Source organism: Phodopus roborovskii, unplaced genomic scaffold (assembly GCF_943737965.1).
Source record: "Phodopus roborovskii unplaced genomic scaffold, PHOROB, whole genome shotgun sequence".
In the NCBI taxonomy this organism is placed as follows: domain Eukaryota; kingdom Metazoa; phylum Chordata; class Mammalia; order Rodentia; family Cricetidae; genus Phodopus; species Phodopus roborovskii.
The window spans coordinates 35405177-35424271 of NW_026125295.1; the positions used below are offsets into that span (position 1 = coordinate 35405177).

Here is a 19095-nt window from a genome sequence, read left to right on the forward strand (position 1 = left end):
TTCTCAACTGTGCACACATGTGACAGAGGGACTTCTGTCCTGAACTCCCAAGGTGATGACCTAAGCATGGCCCACGGCAGTAGCCAGCTTCTTTGTCTTGGATAGACCATAAGCTCCATAAGGGCAGACATCTAGTTCAAAAACATAAAATCTAAATTTCAGTAGAACAAACAACATCTGTTGTTTCTTAGGGGAAACTATTATAAAAGTTTTTTAAATCAAATTTAAATAAATCTATAAAGGTAAATGGTAGAAGATGTAACAAAACTACTCTGAAGAAAATATCATTAATTTTACTAATAGCCATTATCTGATATAAACTCCTTGATTTAAATTAAAAGTATTCACACAGTCTTGCTTCCCATAGGATCAATTGAAGTCTAAATATTCTTACATGTGATAGTGTTTCTAAATTATTATTTGAACAAATTATTTTATATGAAGATACCACAATACGCATTTAATCTGTATCCTTCCCATTGTGGAAAGAAACTATTATCATCAGTACAAGTATAATGGAGACAGAAAAGACATGACATGCAAATCAGAGAGAGCCAGATGGACAAGTACAGATCTCCCCTTGGTCCCATTAGCCACAACGACTTCCAGTATCAAATGCCAAACCAGAGCTACATTTCCCAGCAACAGGAATCTCCATGAGCAACTGAAAAATTTCACCACATAAGCTTACAGAGCCATTTAAGAGGTCCCCTGATAACAACAAACCAGAACAAACAGCGGTGGATGGTCCTCCACTGTCTTCAATATAGCAAGGAATTCTTTAAGAGGTTTAGAGAGTCAATTTGGGATGAACTCAGTTTTATTTAGAGGATTCTGGCTGTTTTCCCATCTTCCTTGAATACTGCCTTCTTTGTAAACAACTTAGCTTCAGACACAGCATGGTACAGGAAATGGAAGACAAACCATGTCACTAAGTGCCTTTGATTTTGTCCCTATTGTAACCAGTGACTTGGAAAGTCAACCTCCCTCAAAGTCACCTTTCAGTGAAATTATCATCACTCCCTCCCACATGCTGGTGTATGGACAATAGCAAACTTTACTGGTGTCAAACAGCACTGCTCCTGACTCAAGAATGTGAGCTTGGCTTTTTCAAGGAAGTTATCTACATGTTTGCACTAGCACAGAAAAAAAAAAAAAAAAAAAAATCCACCACCTAGTCATGCTTGAACTATAAACAGTGTTACCCTCTAAGGCTGGGAACACCAAGGAGGGAAAAGATTCCATTTTGTATTTTATAAGATCTATTTCAGGCTTTATGAGACAATGCTGAGTCTGTCATCAAGCAACAATGAAAAAAAAAAAAAGAGTAAAGAATTGATTTCTGTCTGAATAAAAGTCTCCATTTCAGATTTCAGAAATGTGTGATTTTATGCATAGCTTTTCCTCACCTCAGAAGCTATGACTGTAAATTAAATAAGATGGAATTAGATGATTATACACATAAAAGTGTCAGTCTACGAATCATGGATGAGAGTCCAAGGATGTTGAACTGAAGACTTTCCGTGTAATTAGCATGTGCCCTAGAGAGGTGATCCAGTTTGAAATTCTAATATTTTGCTAAATGAAAGACATTAACCAAGAGCCTTTAGTTATTTCTTCCACAGACTTCAACTGGAACGTATTGTAAAGCAATTGCAAATAAGTTGTCTGGATCAGTCAAGCATCTGTACTGGTACCAAATCAACTGGTTAATATGCAAATTACTTATACCACTACCCTCCTTTAAAGTTCATCCAAACATGCTTGCTTGTTACCAGGCTTTTCATAAAGCTATAAACACATACCAACAGAGACACACACACACACACACACACATGCACATGTGCATACACACACAGATACTCTCTCTCTCTCTCTCTCTCTCTCTCTCTCAGGAAAAGAAATGCCTGAATCTCATTATCAGATGTACAGGCTAACATATGCAACCGTTCAAAACATCTCCCTCCACTGTAAACACACAGATACCACCGTGTGTGCTAAACTTTCAAGACAATCTAAGTTAATTACATTTATCTATCCATTGGCTACTTAAGTACAATAGTTTGTTTTTGTTTTATTTTATTCTATTTTGGTTTTTGTTTTTATGAGTCAGGGTCTTGCTGGGAAGCCCAGGCTGACCTTGAACTCACTATATGGGCTAGGCTAACCTTGAACTCTTGACAATTGTACTGTGTCAGTCCCAAAGGCTGAGATTACAGGTATGAGATGCATGTCCAGTTCAAGTACATACATATTTAAAAATTGTATTTGCTCACATTTAATTCAGAAAAAGTAAGTGCACAGCATGAGGAATTAAGTAATGGTCTAGCCCCCAGAGCTGTAAAGAAGGTTATTTGCAATGTCTACGGCAAGACAAGAGCTGTCCTTGGTCAGTATTTTGTCTTTCTCCCCAGAGAGAGCAGCATGCATGGATATTGTTCCAACATGGTGACCATGTAACCAGGGTCAATAAAGAATCCACACAGGAGCCACAAGAGGCTTCCCACAGACCATCTGGGGTCTGGTGAGAAAGATGAGTATCAACCCTAATGTCACAGAAGGACAGCTGCTACTCTTTGCTCATGGTGAGTCCTTCCAGAAGACCTGTATGAAACTCAGAAATGGCATGTGAATTTGCTTCTGAATGTGCTTTTGCAACTGTGAGGGTTTTTCCTCCACTACAATGTGTTAATAGTAACAGTGACAGTGTTCACAATATGCCGAGCTCTTGCTCAATGAGTTTTGTGTTTTATCTCTTTTTTATTCCATTTCCTCAAGGAAGAGACTGAAGGAACTGTCCAAGGCTAAATACTAACTCACACAGGCATGGAAAATCAAAGCGAACTGCAAAGCCTGAGGTCTCAGTATCTCCTCTTCAAACTCACATTTATTACTTTTCATTTTTTATTAAAAGGTTATGTTGGGGGTTCTCATGCCATGGAGTGCATGTGCAGTTCTGAGAACAACTTTTGGGAACCATTTTTCTCCTCCCACTGTGGGTTCTGGAAACTGACCTCTGGTCATCTGGATGACACAGCAAGTGCCTTTATCCACTGAGCCATCTCACCAGCTCTAGATGTATTAATTTTGAGAAAAGCAACGAGAGAAAAAGGGAATTAGGAATGCTTTTGAAAAAATTAAAATGGAAGGTAGGTTGGGTTAACTGCAGTTTTATAAAAGAGTACTAAATGGTACAGGGTGTTAAGGACAGCTGTGGGAATCTCTAACCCATCACAAGACAGGTGAAGACCATGTACCACGTGAAGAAAATGAAAGCACAAGTGTGCATAAAGATAAAGCACAAGGCAAGAAACATATGTCCTGGGACTGGGAACCACAGAGCTATACTAAGACATATGAATTTCCAGTTGTTTACACAGTAGACATCTGGATTGCTCTGCACACCACAGCCAGGAAAGCATGCAAGCATGATAGAATAATTTCAAATCACTAAAATCATGAACACAGGCAAAATACATCTTCATTTGCCCAGTTCCTATAGTGTAAATGACACATTTATTTTATTTTGCTTTTGAAAAACAAACAACATGAGATCAGAAGTGACAGGGATTTTTCAAATTTTTAAGCAGGTAAAAGAAAATATAAGTTCATAGAATTTGGTCTACTATATTTTAAGATAAAGAAAATATTACTGAGGTTTCAGCTATCATGCAGTTATGTCTGTTTTGCTAGATGTGACTGCAATTACTTGTCTGTGTCCCCTAAAAGGTCACATGTTGGAATCTTCCTTAGGTCCTATGTAAATGATATTTGAACATGGAGGCTGGAAGCAGAATAGTGTTAGACAAGAATATAAAGATAACACCATCATGGCCCCTATGAGAGCAGCAGTAATTTTAGGAAAAGAAGAGATTGAACTGAATGTAGGACTCTTGCTTGGTCTAGCCAAGTTATCTTCTAAGATGCTGCATCACAGTACGACCTTCAGCAGATGCCAAAATAATGCAATCAGACTTCCAGCCTCCAGAAACAAGAGCCACTTCATCTATTCCTATAAATTCATCAGTCTCAGGTATTTTGTTACAGCAACAGAAAACAGATTGAAGCAGTAAAAAATATTGAGATACACACACACACACACACACACACACACACACACACACACACACACACACTTGCATAAATGTGTGTTACTGCTTTCGTGGAATCCCTGGAAACCTCACAATATATAACATCATTTTCCCCATTAATAAGTTCATCAGCCACTAATTTTCCTGTCTCACTGAAAAGACTATGTGGGCATTTCAGAACACTGTGGCTACTTCAGTAGCCCTCAGCAAATCTGTATGTTGTTTTTATGGTAGAGTTGCATAATATAATTGGCACAGCATGGAATCTAGAATTGTATCTGAGGAGAATCTTTCTTCTATTGTGATGTAATCTTTCCAAGTCTCCACAAGCAACAGCAAATTAAAATATTTTAATTTTGCATTATTGTAGTTTTATACTATTCCATAACTCTTGTCTCTTTACCTCTTTAGATGTGTAGTGACATATCAAAAGTTACTTGTTTTCATGCCTGACACATGAGAATGTTCAATAATCACTGGGTTTGTGTTTTCCTCTTAAGATTTTCCATGTTAAAGAAGTCTCTTATCTGTAGTAAAGCAGGGATTTGAAACAGCATTAAAGAAAGAGTCTGCTGCGCAAAAAGTCAAACCTGAATTACGGCATCCATATTAGCACATGGCCCAGCAGCTCCTTGTAAGGCTTTAAAACGTATAAGAAACCACCAAATGCATTGAGTGCTCCATGAAGGAAGGTGGAGCTGGCTATGCAGGGCCACTAAAGAGGCTGCACTCAGCCCACAAGGCAAGTCAGAGTCTACTGTTGCCACCTGGTGGGGAGCACAGATCCTGGTCACTAACTGCTAGGCCATGGAGCTAGTGACAAATGAAAATGTAGTGACATTGGTAAATCAAGTCCTTGAGAAGTGGTTAAAATATCCTACATACCAAAAGAACTTCGTTTCCACATAGTGAGACAATGGAAACGTGATGTGTCACCACACAGAATATTATGAGTGGAGTCCAATATGTTAGAGAATGTCATGTAAGCTGCACACACGGAAAACTAGTCAAGAAGACCATGCAATACTATTCCGTGCATCTTTAACATACCCATTTGGGTTTTTGTTTTTTTTTTTTTTTATATTTTCATTTCAAGAGGAATTCTGAAATAATGTATACTCAGGCCTTCTAGTGACAGAAAGTTGGATGCAGCCCATTGTGCAAGATGCCCAAGAGCTAGAAAGCTGTAAGGTCAAGTTCAAAGAGAGTAGAAACTACAGGTCTTTTCTTTGTGCTCTGCTTTCTCATAGCTGGTATGCTGGTACAGCCTGGATTCTGTGGCATGTGGTGTGTGTGTGTGTGTGTGTGTGTGTGTGTGTGTGTGTGTGTGTGTGTGTGTGTATTACTGGAATTTGAGGAGAACAGAAACAGTAGAGAGAAACACCTGGTTAAGTCAAACGGACAAGTGTCACTTACAGGGTCTAATAAATCAGGCTTCTCTGTTCTAACACATTACTCTACAACCTAATTCCAAGGGAAAAGACAGAAGGTTTCATTTTAATTGGCTTTGTTAACAAGCAAGTCCAGGATTGATGGCCCTTTGATGGTACCCACATCATTGTAACAATTTGAACTGTAGACTTTATCTCATTTGAGGGTGGGAGGACTTAGGTTGCTGCTGTCGGGAGCACCGTATAAGGCAGACAGATTAAAGGACTATGATCCATTTCTAGGAAAGAGTATTTTGAAACATCTTGAACTGATTTGTGTGTGTAGTGGCATTCACACTTACATCCTAATCTTATTTAGTCCGTGTTAATTTACTAGTAAGTAAAACAACAGATTTCCTTCTAAATACAGCTATTTGTCCAGAGCTCATGACTAGAAGCACAAGTGTTAAATACTAAAAATACAAGAAAGGCTACACTAGTTTTCCAAAATTACATGCAGTGGATAGATAGACTGAAAGTCTATGAACCTTATATTGATCCCACTTATGTAAGGTTAGACATCACCCAGCTTCCAAATATTATCACAGAATATTTGTTTTAAATCTGCCATGAAGATTTGCCCACAGTCAAAACATGAGTCAAATGAGAAAGAAAGGCTAATGTCCTAAATCACATTTCCTCAGCACATGAGTCACAGAGACCTGCAAGGGGCCATGTGCCAGCAACTCCAAATTACTGAATAAATAAATAAATACAACTTTACCAATGAATGGTGTTATGTTCAGTTAAGCTAATGCTTTAAACACTATGCATAATGATTTAAAAACAGAGTTTAAACAACATATATATTATTATGTGACTAGAATCATAAGTCATTCTTCAGTAGTCAGGGGTCCCACCCTTACCCAGGTCTATAGGATACCCTCGAGAGCTAGAGGTATATTTCATTGTCCCAGTATTATGCATAGGCGATGCAGCCCATTAGCACCAACACGAGACAGTATATGAATGATATCCTTTTACCGAGATTTATAAAATGCCGAAAAATATTCCCATTAAGCCAAACTATTTGGGCAAGGCTTCTAAGTGTAAAGTCATAGTCTTAACTAAATTCCAACCTGAGGTCTCTGTTACATAACTAACTTCACCGGCACATTTTTAATATCTGCCATTAAGATGCCCTTTCTTCATCTTTAATGCAAATCACTAGCAATTTGATATGAAAATTTACATTTCCTTCAGCTACTTAAAGAATGAATTGAATCCCAAATTAGTGTTTTTAATTTATATTTTATATATATATATGTATATATATATTAAATTCCAATTTTATTTTTGAAATGGGAGCGTGTTTTTTTTTTTTTTTTCCTGAAACTGGAAACAAATACTATTTCAGACACCACTGTGGTTCCCTGCACACAGCCACGCCTCCTAATGCCCAGGTGGAAATGACATTAAATAAGCAAAGAAATGCTTCATGATACAGAGTCACAAGATGCCACAATATTATCATCTTAATATGAAAATCTCAGCGACTCTGGAAAGTAGCACAAATTTTACAACCACAATTTATATCAAATCAATACCTCATATACTAACCTAAAAAGTGTTGTGTTAATAGATATTAGAGTCCCATTCTTCTACGTGAGTTTTTAAATTTTGCTATTTTAAAAGGAGAGCTGAGTGAAAACAAGGCCATGATAATCCAGTCTTTCACTTATACTATATCTAAAAGTACTTTTTTAAAAACACAACACCATACTCTTATGCTCTAGGGATCCAGACATTATTTTAAAGCATTAGCTCGTTTTAATTTTCATGAATTCTAAACTAGGCAAAACAGACATACAACCTAGCACCTCATCCAAACCACTTTGGTTTCCTAGGTAAAACCTGCAAAGGTTTCGTCCGACTTCGGAGTTCTCCCTGTAGTCCTGAACTATGACCGGGGATACTCACAATTTTCAGTAAATGGCAGAGTAAAAAACAATGATTTAAAATTAATTTCCTCGTCAAATCTTCCTGCAACACATTTTCAGCATCTGAGGGTGAATTAGGGTTTCACAATTTCGCAGCCCGAGATTGAGACTCCTTTGAGATAAACTGTGTGCAGTTTGACATGTAGCACATTCTGGGACGCAATGCTCTTTGCTAAAATACGGTATGTGCAGGAAAGGGGGTGGGGGAAAGCGAAGCTCTCAAATTTCCACAGACGCCGAAGCTTCTCAAATTTTATAGTTCCTATAGAAAAGCACATGGAGCAGGCAGCAGCCGGCATGAGAAGGCAGAATTTTCTTAGGATGCGGACACACATTGATAAGCATAAACAAGCAGCCTTGCATCTCGGGGGAGCAAACAGCTCTGTTCTCCACAAGGTAGGATTTCTGGTGTGCTTGGCACCTGGAAATTAAAATCCCCCTGAAAAGTGACTTTGGGCGATCTCAAAAAGTCATGCTTCTGCATGTGTTTTCCATAAACTCCTTGGTGTCGCAGTTTACCAACACCAGATGTTCAAAGGCAGGCATCACCCAAGCATCAGACATCATCCCAGCCAAAGTGACCTTTGTCTGATGGGGAGATGCATTATTCAGGGTTTGAGCTGCTGAGGAATTTAGGAGTTGCCACTCTTGCACTTCTGCAACCTGTTCTGAAGTTTCAAGTCTAACCATAAAGTGAAACTAAAAAGAAAGAAAGATTCCTCGCCAGCTGTCCCCGTCCTGAAAAGCAAACCCGAGAAACTGTTTTTGTTTTTTTGGGGTTGTTTTGTTTTGTTTTTGTTTTTGTTTGTTTGTTTTTTAAAGGTGGCTAAAATGTTTGTTACTTCAGAATTTAGTCTTGATAAAACAAAGTTTTCAAAAACTATTTTCCTACTCTTTAAATATGTTTAATTTCTACATTGTTTGAGTTTAAATGTGTGAAAATAACTTGCTAAACACACACACATACACACACAAAGGAACCAGCTAGGGGCAGAGTAACCACGTAGCATACATATATAGAGGATGCCAATAAGACAATGTCAATGCTTTATGAAACACTTCTCTTAGAGATTAATTATGGGCACCATAGCAACATAGCCTTTCAAGTTTGATTTTGCTCAAAATATTAGGCCAGGTTATTCCTTCAGCACTTTGACTCTGGCCACTGGATAGATTATTTCAGTTTTAACAATAAAGCATAGCAGAAATAAATGTTACATGTTGTCATCAATCATTTGGAAGATATTTGCTTAGAAATGTAATGCCCTTCTTGTCTGCTGATACTCGTAAAGTTACCTTTGTCCTCATGACATTTAGCCCTTGAACAACTAACAAATTAAACTGGTGAAAGAGACATGTGACAAAAGCAAAAAACAAAACAAAACAAAAAAAGGCATGTGGAAACCCTCATTATTAAGATGCATGTGACTTCGGTATTAAGGTTAGTTTAGCCTGTTCATGAAAACAAATCAAGTCATTACAATGATTGCTAACCTCTAATTCAAATAAAATGCAGAATCCAAAGTTAATTTTTCTCTCCACTGATGTTTCTGCATTTACATTTGGTTATTTCTTACAAAACTACTTTTCAGGTTGAATGTCTATGAATTTCAAAAGCATTTGCCATCAAAAGATGGCTTACACACCCATGGCTCAGTCTGTACTCCCCTAATTTGGAAAATTGGGCACTGATAAGATGATTTTGGCTCTGCACACAGCCTTACAGAGGCTGTACTTACTGCATGCTTCATGCAGATAAACTTCCAACGAAGAGGGGGAAAAAAAAATCACAGATTTAACAGAGGGGTGGGCCTGGCAACTGACATCTGACTCGTTTAACACTTTTATACTGAAGTGTTGAAACATCTGATAAGAGGCATTGTTAGCAAGGGGGTTGAGGTGAACTAAGTCAGCAGCTATGTAAAAGGTAACAGCCACATGTTTTATTTAGATGGGTCAGAACATTTACTTACTGCCATTTTATTCTTTTAAATCTACTTGTTTACTTGGAACTGAGTTCCAAAAATTAAACCAGGTCTTCTTATAAAGAATCTGTGGCTAAGGTAGAAAGTATTGACCTGACCCGACCCCAAAGGCCATAGGGGTTCTCATGTAGGTCATATGTCATAGCTAATGACATATCTAAGACTAAAAAAAAAATCTGGCCTATAAATGACATATGCAAGGCGCAGCCAGAAAACCAACATGGAAAAATACAGAGCGAAGGAGTGGAAAATGATAAAGGAAATTGCCTATGAGTTCAAGGAAGGAACATGCATGTATACAGAGAAGCTGGGCTGGTACGAACTAACCCAAACTAAACAGTGACTAAACGGATACTCCTATCTGATAACAAGCTAGCAATAACTAGTATTAGCAGTCTGACTTAATCCTTTTAGCATCTGTGTGCTGACAAGTAAGGAAGCAAGTCTGGGTGAGGAGGGATGAAGGGCAACCTCACACAGGTACACACACACTGCTGGCAACCTTAAACAGTGGTGCTCACCCGTCACAAGTGCATCAAGAAAACCTCTAGAATGTCAAGTATTTAGAAACTCTTGCATTGGCCCAAAGTAATTCTATAGTTACTGCCTCTCCTGCACTTGTGACCAGGATGCATTGTTTCTTTCAAGTCGATTGAGACTTTTTTCTTTTCTTTCCTTTTCTTTTTTTAACATTTGTAAGAAGCAGAACAGCTGGAGACGGTCGTGTGGAAGAGGGCTCAGATGGTGGGAACCAGACGGCACTCTAAATCAGAATTACATGAACCCAAGTGAAGCTTGGGTTTGCAGGTTAGGAAACTTTAAGAGGCTGTCTGAGAAGATGTGCACGGGAGGAATGAGTTTGTAGTTAATCCTGAGCAGCTCGCGTTAGAACAAAGTATGTGAACGTGAGATCTCACCTTGATTTCAGTTTGTGTCCATCCACAAAAGTGGTGTCTATAGTGAGCTTCAAATCAATAAAGTACCTCATAGGCAAATGAAACCTTATCCTGTTCATTTATTTCCTCATTTACAGGGTAGTCTAGATGAGTTCATGTGACCAAGGACCTTCATTAAACTATGACAACCTTTGGATAGGCTGGTGAACTACTTTAAATGATCACAGTTTGCAAGTCTTATCTTGGCTTTACCTTAAATTGGGGAATAAAAATTAATTTCCTCACAGTAAATATTTTACACTTTTATTCCATGATTAAACTTGCTTTTTTAGGACTGTACCACTAGAGAATCAAATGCCTAAAGTATTTAAATAAATGTCTTTTAAGAATAAAATTAAATTAAATACTACACTTTTTTTTTTTCTCTATCAAAACACCCGGTGACAGAGCAAACCCTGAAATGACAATAGTCCTAAACTCAATGTAAACATGGCTGCTGCACAGTGTCCCTGTCTCAGAATGCATATGCCAGCCACAGTCCGTGCTTATTGGTACAGCCTCCACCACTGAACTGGGTGCTTACTGGGGAGCCATGGGCTCCCATTGACAGTGGAAAGTTAGCTGATTGCATATGTAAGTTCCATCGAGTGAACACTGCCGTGTGCAGATGAAGCCATCCTTAGCACAAAAGCTGTGTGTGTGTGTGTGTGTGTGTGTGTGTGTGTGTATGTGTGTGTGTGTGTATCAGAGTTTCCGATGCATTCAAGTCACATCACTTTAATTCCCAGTCCCCAAAATGAGCATGCTTACATTTGATAAAACAAATCACCACCCCACGAGGATTTTCCCTAGGTTTCCTCCAAGACTAATTACGTAGCAAATCTAATTAAGTTCATATGATTCATCTCAGCAGCAGGTACTTTAATTACTTCGGACTGCCAAAAGGGGTCTGAAGTGTGTGTTCTCCCTCCAAAATAATCACACTGCCCGCCAAACTGATAACCGTTAAACACAGCTGCAGAGCAAATGTGCGGTCTCGGTCCTGTAAATACAGTGTTCACACATCAATCTGCACTTTGAGCAACTGCTGGTTCAGAACTACTGACTGTAGCTGATTCCATACTACAGCACTGCTACAGAGTGCTCTGTGCATAAGTATCTGTACTTTGTTTCACAGGTGGCTTTGTATAGACAGAAGGGTTCCCTGCTCTTATGAGCACACTGAAAGTCTGAAGACCTCAAACACTGCAATGCGTTGGATCAACACCATGTTGGACTGCTTTGCTTAAGTTTGACAGATTGAATGAATAAGAACATAGAGTTTAATGCATGTTTGATAATCCATCCATGGACGTGTAAGCATGGAATATAGTTAACTTTTTCTTGAAAAAAAATAGTGAAAATTCATTAACACAAATTAATTGTTTCTTTGTTAACGTTCTTAAAAGTACAAACCAAAGCTATGACAAATTCTCGCTGCAAAAATGAAACTTAGCATTTCAGTAACACGAATAATTTCCATGGAAGGAAATCCACTGCAGGGGGGTGCTCCAAACTCAGTGGGTTGCGGGTTGTTTAAGGCCATGATCACATTCCCTCCAGAGACTGTAAGATCACCATGGCAACTACCCTTCCCCAAGATAGGCAAGAACCAGTGTTCTGAAAACATGCTTGCCCTTTGGCGGTGATAACAATATGACCTAGTTTTAAGAACAAACTCTACCTACTTTTGTGCGGAGCAAACCATGTTTGCTAACTGGATCAGCTTTATTAATGAATGTAAAAATAGTGAAATCAGCCATCATGTGCCAGTTTCTAAACAAAGCAGAATGTGTGACTTAAGTAACTTGGGATGTTACAGCTGGAGTAGCTGCTACGTATGTAGGCCCACGCAGAAGAATGGCCTTTGGAGAGCAAAGGGCTTATCAGGAGCAAAGCCAGAAGAAGAAACACCATATGCTTCACCACAGCTCTTGGAGTTTCTCAAAGAAGGCACACATTTCAATAGTTGTATTAACTATCTGTGTTGTTTCTAGCAATCTTCATTCTTGATGTGCAGGGTAATACAGAGTTTAAGTATTTCTATTTTTGTTTGTTTGTTTGTTTGTCTTTAATGGCTCAGGTATCAGTTGCTAATTGTCTGAGTGTGCAAAATGAACAGGCCAGAGTCATACTCTGCCTCACAAGCCTTTGTATTAGTGGTGGCAGCTTAAAGAGCTTAGTTACAGCTCATGCACAGACAGGCAGACAATTTAAAAAGGAACCTGGGGAAATGTTCATTCCTTAGCAATGCTTAAACACCCTCTCCTTTGTCAATAGATGCTACACTGTTGTCCCCGTGATCACACCCCCTGAATGAGCTTCCTAGATCCAGAAGATTATTCTTGCCACATTGCTCCCCAAGCCCAGAACACATAGATATAAATGTGTCAAGAAAAGGAAAGGGGAAAGGGGAAAGGGGAGAGGACGGGGGGGGGGGGGGGGGGATGGGAAGGGAAGAGGAGAGGAGAGGAGGAAAGGAGAAAGGAACAAATCATTGCCTTCAATAAAGCTTCTTTTATCTAAAATCGTCTCTTACTTTCCTGTTTCCTGCTATGGTCACATAGTCCAACTTCCCAATTTAGCTTAAACACCCTTCTCGAAGAAGCCATTGGGAACTGGATATTGAATTCTTTTATGAATGTGTTCATTTTTTCTCAGTTACTATTCATTAAACGTGAGACCATACTGAATTCCTCCCTGCATGCACAGGAAACACATTTGAGGGGTGCTGAAAAGGAAGGGGGGCAAAAGGGGGTGCAGGAGGAAGAAGGGGACAGCCAGATGGCCACCAGACCAGCCATGACAGGAAGACAGCTACAGGTGTTTTTGATTTCTCACATCAACATTTCACAGAATATATACATATAGCTATGGGGCTGCACATTGTCCCTTCTTCACAGGGAATCGAAAGGATCATCAGAGATGAATCATGGCACTGCTGATAATTCAAACTGCAACAGTGATGACAGAAGCAAGTGAAGGGACACGGTGGAAATGAGCAGATCATATGCCTTTGTAATTGGAGGGCAAATACCTCATTCTGTTAAAAATATAAGGATGAAAACGAAAATGTCCACTTGAGAAAGTTGAGAAAACAAAATTGAGGATCTTAGAATTAAAAAAAAAATATTTCCCTATGGTTTGTGGCTAAGTGGCTGTCTTGGCTAACATCCAAATATCTTTTCTCTGACAGTAATCTAATATATTTATTGTTGTATCCAGTGTCCTAACGCTAATATTACTCCCCCATTTACTCAAACAACTGCTTTCCTCTCTCTAGTTTTTCTTCCTCAGTGCTGAGTTTTTAATGATTATCTATTGTAAAGGAAAAGACTCAAACCAAGTAACCTAGCAACGCACACAGAGACTGTACATTTAATGCCGCCCGCTGTTCTTCTGGCAGAAATGTATTTCTGTCATGCATTCGCTGATAGTCATGTGCTTTGCTGAGTGGCACCAGAGAAAACCCATTCTCTCTCACACCCTCCCTCCATGCTTTCAGCTGCCAAGGCTGATTACGATGGAGCAGACTGTGAGCGGAGCCCATCAGAATTTTGTTACCTAAAAAAGCTTAAGGGAATCATGAAGTAATCCAACAAATGAAGGCCGGAGAGAAGCAGAGAGTTTTCTATGGGCCCAATTACACAAAGTCTACAAGGACATGCTTGTTTTCCCTAAGCATTTAAAAATCCTGATTTATAAAAAGTCTGGCTATTTGAAAATTCTATTATTTGGTCTCTGGGTATGCACCTATTTCTTAGACCATTTAAGTAAGTTACAACTAGCTTGCAATTTGTGCTCTGAAAACACACGCCTCTGGGCCAAACAACAGCAGGCATCTCATCATCTTTGACTGTAGGGCTAACACAGTACCCAGAAGCAAAAACCTGAGCCCTTGTTCTCACTCTGCTGTCAACTAGGTGAGTGGCAGCATGGCTCTCTCTCCCTTTCCCACTCAGTTGGGCATACTGTGGATTCACTAAGAGAAACAGGATGGCAAAGAAAGCCACATTTCAGGGATGGGAAAAGTGAATGCCCTAGCAGTACCACACACATACTAGTGTGGGGTCCCATTAGCCAAAGGCACACTAGCCCCAAAGACTGGCAGCCAGGGGGCATGCAGCAATAAATAAGGCTCCCTGAAAACTGAATTTTCACTTATCTTTTCATCTCCTGGGCTGAGAGAACAACAGAGGCTTAAGAGCCTTTAGCCCATTAATAAGGGTAACAATAGCCAGCAAGATTGGAACAAAAAGAATCCTGGCCGGCCTTGAATTCCTGGCAAGATTCTGGAGAGTCTCAACATTTTAACACTAAAATGGCAGGGGTAAGAGGGTGAGGAGGGGAGGGAAAATATGATGGCTACAGAATTTAGTCTGCAGTGTACCCAGATCACAATGCAAATAAAAATTGGGAAAATGATCTTAGCATCATAACTAAATGGGAGGGGAAGGGTACACCCACAGGAAAACTATGGAGAAACGGCAGAGATGGTAGAGAAGGCACTGTCTCTTTTTATGAAAAAAAAAAAAACACACACACACACACACACATAAAGTTTAGCAAAAAAAAAAAAAAAAATGAAAGGGAGGAAAAAATATAATGTCTGGAGGCTAAAGCTGGGTTCACTTTTTGTGGGTAGATGAGAATCTCTGGGAAATTTTAAGATGTCACATATTTAGTAAAAAGAAAGCACAGAACACACTAGAAGCAAGCATTTATAAGCCACAAATCTGACAAGATTCTTACATTATAAAATGTATAAATAGTACTCAGGACTTAACCGTAAAACAAACAAACAAACACAAAAACAAAATACAGAAAAAATAATTAGAGAGTGGAGGAAAAAATTAAAGGAACAGACATTTATCCAAAGAGGAAAATATAGATGGCCATCAGTTGTCCCACACAGTAAGACATTAGTTTGTATGAGTGTGTGAGTGCGTGCGTGCGTGCGGGCGTGCGGGCGGGCGGAAAATGAAATGGAAATGTGCTCTAGCAAACATTTTGGCAGTTTCGGCAATTTCTTATACAACTAAATATGAATTTCTCATGACTCTGCAGTCAAACTCTTGGGCAATTATCCCAGAGAAATGAAAAGTTATGTCCACACAAAAACATGCACACATATTGAGGACAGCCTTTTCATAACAGCGAAAAAAGAAAAAAAAAAATAACTGGAAGTGACCCAAATGTCCTTCAAAGGGGTGAATGGCGAAAGGACTATGGTGCAGTCACACCATTAAAAACTAATCAGCAACAAAGAAATCTATTACGACCTGGGTGAGACCACAGCCATAGCTTACTGGGAAACGTCTCAATAATGGGCCTTATGGTTCCATCTATATACACAACTTAAACCAGCAACACTGTAGACATGGAGAAAAGACGTGTAGCTACTAATAGACTGGGGGACTGGGTACAAATACAAATATTTAGAGTAAGGCAGTTTCATGTACTGAAATAGTTCCAGATCTCGTGGCAGGAAAGGCTACTTAAACCTCCATGTGGGATAAAACTTTCACACAGGACATACAGAACATACAGTTAGACACAGAACATAGTTACAGACATGTACATTCAACAAATGGTGAAAACTGAGTAAGGCCTAGGGTCTAGTTCATACTTTTATATCCATGTCAAATTTCAGTTCCAACATTTTGATAAGGTTCTAGCATTACATAAAATAAAACGACTGAGAAAAGTTAGAGGGTAGGTACTGAGGTCTATATGTACCATACTTTTGTAACTTCCTGAGTGCCTATAATTATCTCAAAAACTTTTTACAGATTTAATATATATATATATATTTATATTTATATTTATATTTATATTTATATAATCCCTGTTGATTTGTGACTTCTAGAGCAAAGAAAGCAGGTGCATCCTTGGGTCTCTCATGCAGTTTTTCAATAGCATCTAAAGAAACATACACAATACTTACTCTTCCAATCTCTTTTGTAGTAACAGTAAGCCTATCCCACAGGCTTCTAAAACTTGGGTGTATTGATTTCAATGCAGCCCAGTACACAACTGGTATAAGGTTGATGCTGAAAATACATGTTTTATTATTTAAGTACCCTACCCTGTAGTGAAGCAGATGGACAGACAAATGAACAGCAGATCACAAACCCACAGTTAAGGTATAAAATGCCAAATCTAAAGAATGATCTGTTCTCCCTTTCCAAAGGAAATCCCAAAAAATTCAGAACTTCTTGCCTTAATAACATTAGGATTCTGCTACAATAGCTTTCCAGAAAAATAACCATTTGTCTTAAGATGGTTTAAAATATACAGCATAATTATAACAGCCCACAGAATGCCTAGAAACAACAGGTTTTACTATCAGTGTCTAACAGTGCCATATCTCTGTTACAATGGATGGGCCAAAACTGATATTTCACCATTGACTAAAGCCCAACCTGTATCCATCTTGTTCTAGTGCCTTCTTCCATTCCAAGGGGAATCCAAGAAGTACATGTGTCCCTTGTTCACTTCTTTAGGATGCCCTGGGCTATAATCATGCCTCAGACTTCCCTTGTTTGGATGATTTTGACAGACAGTTTTGAGGTACATTAGCCACTCTGTATAATGTCACTCAGTGGGATTTTTTTTTTTTTTTAATGTTTCTTTCATAGTAGGACTGGGGTTATAAGTTACCACTGAAATAGTTAATCCGAAAGAAGTTTAACAATGTAAACTTCCAGAAATCAGGCTCACAGTGCCCTTAAGAAACCACATCAAACTACTGCTTCCAGCACAGTCCTTTATCATTAAACAGAGGAATTCTTAAAGTGTATCAATCACTATGTAGTCACAAGCGGAGAAACATGGGTTTTGTCTCAAGCAGCTGTCACTAACTACCTTGTTTTATTTCAACTGCTAATGCCACTTGACAGGCAGCCTTGGAGTCCTTTCAAACTCATTATGGCCTTTGTTTCTCTATTGAAAGATTGTGCTTGGGGACTCCATCTAGGGGCTGGAGAAATAGCTCAGTGGTTAAAACCATTGGTTGCTCTACCAGAGATGTTGGTTCAATTCCCAGTATCTACATGTTGACTCACAACTGTCTCTAACACCAAGTCTAGGGGATCTGATATCCAGTTCTGGCCTACATGGGGCACCAGGCATGCAAGTGCTACACAAACATACATTCAGGAAAAACATCCACACACAATAAGATAACAAAAAAAAAAAAAAACTTTCCTATCTTGGAAACACATCTTCCACCTATAAGCTGGCAGCAGAAAATAGACAGCTACATATGTGTCTGCCAGCTAAAGTGCCAGATACTGTAGCAATGGCACCTTCTTTGGGCAATGAGTTTCCCAATATAGATTGTTAAGACCTGGTACCCAATGCTATCTCTAACACAGTAAATTCAAATTTGGCATGCATGTTAGATTCGGAAACCCCACAGAAAGATGGTTCTTCCTCAAATGTTTGGCATCTCTGAGTAACAGGAACCATACATTCTTTCCTGTATGTTCTATAATCCTTCCCAATTTGTTTTAAAAAAAAAAGTGCCAATACCTCATTATATTGAATGTTCATGATCTGTAAGCATGAGCTGGCTACTCATAGAAAAATTGGAACCATCACCCATGAATTCTAAAGCTAACTGAAACCTCCCCCCCCAGCACAGAGATGGGCCTCTGGTGACTTAGTAAAGTAGCATTTTCACCTCTTTACACTGGCTGACAAAATATGGCCTTCATGATCTAACCAAGATGAATCTAGAACTCTAGTTTAGAACTGCTGAAGGCATGTGGCCAGGTCTCTGTACATCACTCCAGCCTACAGGATGGGAAAACATCTGACATACAAAGACCTGTCCCTTCCCCCAACCAACTGAACATTAAAAAAAAAAAAAATACAATTAAAAAAAATGAGGTATAGAACTAAACAGAGTTCTCAAAATGATGACATTCAAATGGCTGAGAAACAGTTAAAGAAGTACTCAACATCCTTAGCCACCAGCGAAATGGAAATTACAAGAGACACTTGCCCATACATGTTCATTACTATTCTATTCATAGTAGTCAGAAAATGGAAATAGCTCGATATCCATCAACTGATAAATGGATAATGAAAATGCAGTATGTTTACATAATGGAATATTATTCAGCTAAGAAAAAATGAGATTTTGAAATTTTCAAGTAAATGGGTGGAAACAATCATCCTGAGTGAAGAAACCAAGACCCAGTAAGACAAACATTGCATGTTTTCTATGTGACTGTTAGCTTTTAAGCTTTAGATATATGTTTCATTTAGAATAACCATAAAAGTTAGGAGTTACCAAAGGAGCAGGGTGCATGTGTATGAGTGTCTGTGTGTGTGTGTGTGTGTGTGTGTGTGTGTGTGTGTGCATGCATGTGTGCACACATGTCTGTCTGTCTGTCTTCCAATTAAGGGGAAATATAAAGGAAAGGAGGATTAGAATATGATGACCACAGTGGGGGATGAGACAGCAGAGTAGAGGACAGAATATGGGGAAGTACTATAATTTAAGAAAAACTGTGCATGAGAGAATGATGCCATGTGACAGGATTCAAGCAGAGGGGAAAGGGATCATTAAAAGGAGAGAAGGAGCAGAGGACTGGCCTCCTGAGACAGGAGCAGAGGGAGAGGGGGGAAAGGAGAGAGAGAGAGGGAGAGAGATGGAGATAGACAGAGAGAGGAAGAAAAAGAAGTAGATGGGAGGTGGGCAG

At 39.0% G+C, this 19095-nt stretch overlaps 1 protein-coding gene across 2 annotated transcripts in view; it reads right to left on the reverse strand.

Annotated features, from left to right (window-relative positions):
• The window catches only part of Bckdhb (branched chain keto acid dehydrogenase E1 subunit beta), a 183399-nt gene that overhangs the window by 2534 nt on the left and 161770 nt on the right, over nucleotides 1–19095 (reverse strand). The gene's annotated exons all lie outside the window — the stretch shown is intronic.